The sequence below is a fragment of the Aplidium turbinatum genome, chromosome 8 (genome assembly GCF_918807975.1).
Source record: "Aplidium turbinatum chromosome 8, kaAplTurb1.1, whole genome shotgun sequence".
NCBI lineage: Eukaryota > Metazoa > Chordata > Ascidiacea > Aplousobranchia > Polyclinidae > Aplidium > Aplidium turbinatum.
The window spans coordinates 5,905,733-5,911,732 of record NC_137479.1 but is presented as its reverse complement, the minus strand read 5'-3'; positions in this window follow the sequence as shown (position 1 = coordinate 5,911,732).

Sequence of the window (6,000 nt, the reverse complement as noted above, 5' to 3'; positions counted from 1 at the left end):
TAGATATGTATGTTAAGCACAATTTATGCAATAATAATGTAAAATATGTAAGACTTTCCAACTGCATCCTGGAGGTAGTCTCATCATACAGTCGTTAGGTTTTTTTGTAAAGCAGGATCTTTCGCCAATAGCCATATTTTACTTGTAAAACTAAACTTGGCGAAAAACAAACGAATTAAAATTTAAATTGACACATCAAATGAACAGCTTACAACATAGAATCCACAAAAAATCCTTGATATTTTAAATGGAACATGCAATTACACCAAACGATAGGCTACTACCTCCAGGGTGCAGTTGAAAAGTTTTACATATTACATTATTATTGTGTAAACTGTGCTCAACGTACATACCTAATATCCGGTTAAACAAACCAAACATATGTCTAGGTGCAAATAGTGCTTATTTTACCTACTTCTGGTAATGGGAAAATGACAGGTTTATCATAGCTATGATTGTAACAATTCAGACTCTTAGAAATTTCCTCAAATAGCAACATATTTGGCCGTGTTCTAGCAGGTCGTGATTGAGCTAACCAAATCCGAAAAACGTATTACAGTGGACTGAAAGTTTCACAACTACTAAGCCTCATGTGTGTTTTCATATCGCAGATATGAGTTGCTCACAATAAAAGCATGAAATCAACTTTGGACCAAGTTGTAATCGCACGGTCCTTCGTGAAGTAGAAAAGGAGAATAGAGTTGTACAAGCGTATTCAACAAACAAACAATGTGACCGTCGAAGAAATGGAATTTTGAAAATTGACCAAGCATTATATTTGTCAACCCAATAGCTCAGTTGGTTAAGAGCGTGACTTCATAAACAAAGAAACGGCAAAACCAAGGGCACTGGTTCGGGTCTCAGGTTTGAGCGACGCATATCAAAGACAGCTCTCTAAACAGCGGCACCTAGTGGCTGGAATAATTTACAGGCTTCATCAACAAGCGGAAACTTTATTCTGTCAATCTCGATGACTGGGCCTGTGTGAGTGGTTCAAACATGCAAAACTGCCAGGGTTAAGCCTCAAGAAATTTTCTGAGTCCGAGTATGATGAACATTCCGACAGTCAATCAATACTTAGTTCTCTGTCTCTCGGCAGATTCACTGCTTGTACCTTTTCTATTCCTCTCTGTCCTTTGTTCTTCCTTTAAATCTTTTGCTCTCAGTGTTTTTGCAGTTTGATAGAAAAACACAAGCGGTGCTGCCAGACTTTGTTCGCAAAGCTCGATTCATGATACTACGGTAGCCTACTTCATTCAATACTGACCGAAGGCCTAGGCATAGGCTATTTTAGCTGCACATTTTACGAAATTGTACGACAAATTAACCACTAAAAATATAATTTATACAGTTTCTCCAACTAATGAACGAGATTTGTTCGCATTGTTTTGACTTTGTCAGAGACCAAAACAACATAAACTGATGTTTTCAGAGATTCTCAAAAATTGAATGAAAAGCGAAGGTAGAAAAGCGAAGGTAGAAATGTCCAAGAAAAATAGCACTCCAGATCCAGCAATAAAAGCCTACGCAGAATTCCTGCAATGCCGAACGACTGAATGTCATGTTGAACAAAGCCCAGCATGCTAGTTAAATGGAAAGCTATATAATTGATCACGTTTTTTTTAAATATAATGTTTCAAAATTTTTAGAATAGTAGACTATGTCAATAAACCACACGTAGTTTAAGATTTTTATAGCCTACACACAGAGATGGGCGTGATCTTGATCTTGAAGATCCCTTTTTTTTGGTTATCTTGATCTTGATCTAAGATCGCTTTTTTTTGTGTGATCTTGATCTTGAAGAACAATAAGATCAAGATCACTTTAAAATTGAAGTTTACTTGCTGGAAAGAGGCATTTTTTTAGAACTCGTACTGTACAAAGTAATTAGTGGCAACTACTAACATTAAGCCACTGTTAATACGATATGTGTCCAACAAAAGACGATTTAAAGTCCATCTAATCTGGTCAGTGTTGCCATTTCAAATAGAAAAAAGTTTTCTGTGTTGGTCATAATAAAGAAGTCAACTTCCGTGTAGCCTACTTTATGTTGACTTATAATAAAAATGATTTAACTTTGTTCACAATTTCCATGTGTAAATTTTAAAGAAATGTTTGCTTTCTTTGGCTCAATTTTAGATGTTTCAAAAGTCTAGAATGGCGGTGTTAAAAAATCTGGACTCTAGCCGACTTTGGTCATGTAAAGTGGTTTATTGCAGAAAATCAACCAGACCAAGACTTGTTTACAATGTTTAGGGTCTGAGTATCGAGCGGTTTGTCTGACCGAAAACCTCTGAACTTTTTTGATTACAGACAACAGTATCAAGGTTGCCAGATGGGTCAATGGTGCAATAAACAGTGACATAATATAGTGAAAGTTAAAACTACTTAGTAACACGAATAAAACTCCCACATGAACCAGACAAAAATTTGGTAAAAAATGATACAGTTCAGAGTTTATTTTTATTTATTTATTATAAATAAAAAGCATAACACTAATTTGGCGACTTTTTCAGTACTAGTGTGTGTAACCTCGGCCTTGGGTGTGACGTTGCGATTATACGTAATCTACGTCAACAATTGATAGGCCTAAATAGCAACAGTCACTAACTTATTACAATTCTTAGGCCAGCGATCGAGTAGTTAAAAGTTAGCAATACCAACTATATACCTTTACCCAGGTTGCTTATAGTAATTATTTTATGCAACATCATTGATCAAAAACTTGATTTTTTTTCAAGTAGGCTACACAAAAAGTGATCTTGAAAGTGATCTTGATCTTCAAGATCACGATCTTGATCTTCAAGATCACGATCTTGATCTTCAAGATCACATAGTTTAGTGATCTTGATCTTCAAGATCACCTATTCTTGGTGATCTTGATCTTGATCTTCAAGATCACCAATACTGGTGATCTTGCCCATCTCTGCCTACACACCAAAAAGGAGGCAGGCCTAGTAGTGTTGACAAGGGAGTCCAAGAGGTGTTTTTGTACCCGGGATGAATTTAGGGGCTTAGAACTTTTTCAAAAATCCGGAATATCAGAAATAGTTGTTACTCAAGGAAGATACGAAAGTGGTCATTATGTACCAGTTACAAAATTGCATTTGAAAACAGCACTGATTCGTTGGATGTCATACGAAACAAAAACGAAAACGAGAAAGTGGTTTTCACATTAATAATTTTAACATTTGAAGTTATAAAGATGTGAAGATTTGTAGAAGTCATTAATTAAGACGAAAAAGTTGGATTCCCGCGCAAAACAATATAGAAATGCACCATATGATCTCAAACAAGGGGGAAACTCAAGTATGGCCTCTTGCATTTTCGTTCGATCGTGGCTTCAATGACATTTAAAGTTTTTACATTTTTATTTTGGAGAGGTTTGTGGCCCTTTTTACAATCTACACCACTTTTTTGAACAGGCTCATGATTCGAGACACCTTTGACCTTTTAGGGTCAGTCTCTCAACAAATGACGCCCCACAACAGGTATCACTTGGGAGAGGGGGCGAGATGCTGCTCACATGGCAGTACGTTAAACACACAAGTGTTAATTTCGATTTGTTGTGCCTCAAGTAGTTAAAACGCGGTAGATCAATTTTAAAGCGTGACCGCAAACAGACGTTGAATCAATGTAAAAATGACAGGTTTTGCTGCATGGGAAGCGTCTTGCACAGATAGAAGCGTCTTGCACAAATAGACGACTGTAGGCAATTATTTCAGAATCGAATACGTGCCAACTGTTAGGTTACTTGTAACCGGAACATCATAACTCTCTTTATACCAGGGTAGATGAAAACTGTTTATGTAACTTGATGGCCGTAAATGCTTTGTAATTTTGTTAAACAAAACGAGTAAAAAATAGTTTCTCGGTTGCTAACGTAGTATGCTTCACTATGTAAATTTGCCGTTAAAAAGGACGTTTTTGCAGTCAGATAACGAACAAGTTGCAATAAAATTGCCTGAGTTATTCGGCTAGGTTAGGCAATGTGTCAAATCCGGAATAAAGTAATTGCAATCTCACGTACAGCACGGTGTCATTAAATGGGGCATAAAGTTATAAACTTAATTACGAGCTATCTTTGGTAGGATTTGTGAGCTGTTGTGCGCTATTATGTAATTAAAAGTTGAAAGTTTGAACTGTCAATGTTCAGCAATAAATCGATTAAAATTATATTAGTTAAGCAATAGGTGCAAAGTCACAAATATATATCCTTGTAGATTTGGTGGTGTAAGTAGTTCAGCATAAAAGAACAATTCTTAGTAAGCAAATGGGAAACTTTTCCCCAATAAATTCTCCTGTCCAGAACTTTCCAAGATCTCTTTTTTTCCGAAGGTTAAACAATACTGTGGAGTAGACAGTTTATGTATGAAAGCTAGTGAGTCTACAAATTTTTATTTCATGGAAACGAAAAATTGTGAAGTGCTCAGTTTTGATTGCAAAATTACTGTTAGCAGGAAGGTACATTTAGTTTAGCCTACTTTGATGTGATGAACTACAACGTAAAATTAAAGAAAAACGAACTAGCATTTATGTAAGATCATGAAGACAGCAACAAACTTCTAATTCCCGGAAATGCTACGCGAGGTTGCTTTGACTGTGTAGGCCAACAGAATAAACATCCATTGACAACATTTTCCTATGCTTTTTATGATGAATTGATGTGTGCGACATAAAGATCATCACACTTTGCAAAGTCTCACCAAGAACTACATTTTGCGTTGAATCAATGCTTGGTGATGTTTTAGTAAAGGAAGCGCAAACTCCAGTGTTTATCAGGTAAACACAATTCTGTTACTGTAGCTTATTGAGTATGTAGGCTATACAATACAGCACATTAGAGTCAAGTTACTTTCCATAACGTTAAGTAGTTAAATGGATAACAGCCGTTTGATATTAAACTAATGCAAGGCTTAGTAAGTTCAACATGTGTAAACTTGACGGTATTTGTTTATTCATGAAGGATATCGATAAATGGCTACGAAAAACATCAATTGGTTATTCTCAGGCGCATAATTGAACTTCTCGCTGTTGTCCAATCGCTGTAGGTTTATTCAATATAAATAGAAAAAAGTTGAAATCATTAACAAGTTGTGTAAATGGCTGTGTCATAGACCTGAGCAATACAAACAGATTTTAGGTCATCGCTATTAGCTCAGCTCATTGAAGACCAGTTAGGCCTACTTGCCATTAGCCTTAAAGCAGCCTTAAAGTGAGCCTAGTTGGCTTATTTACGTCATTGTTGTCTAGTTTGTATATTTGCGCCAAAAGATGTAACTCAGTTCGCGTTTGTAAAAATAGTAAGGGAAACACTATTCAGAATAGTTTTATTTCTTTTCGTTGAAGAAAAAGCAGGGTCCATTTGATTGCTTGCGCTCATTTAATTAATTAATTATCGTATCGTATGAGACAGGTAGGAAAGGCTAGATCCATTTTTAGTTTGTTGGTAACAACATTGTAGCCTATACATAAAAATAAGGCTTGGTTAGAAAATTGCTCATTAAAAATTGTATTAAAAAAACTTGCTTTATAAAAACTTCAATGGAAATGGAAGAACAGAGAAAACCGGAGAGGCATCGTTCGATCAAAAGAGGTGCTCGAATCATTTCCCAATTTGCATCGCCAGCAGGTGAGTAAACTAGCCTATGTAACCAACTTTTTCAGTACCGTAGGCTAATCATTCTAAATATGAAGTTTTGGTTCTTGTCTTCCTTTAAGTGTTGGAAACAGTTGTTTTCAAAGTAGTAGACTATTTTCTGAGGACTGATACCAGACATTTACACTCAATGAAGTTTATTTTCCATGTGGCTCCACACTCATGGCAATGTACAATAGCAGAATAATACAACATATATATATATATTTTTTATATGGAAGCTACATCATCGAGGCACCAAAAAACCATGCGGTTATCTAAGTCAAGGAGCCCCACATGGGATATTTGACTATGTACAATGGCTAATTATTAAATTAGTAGTACCATGGATGCCTAAAGAT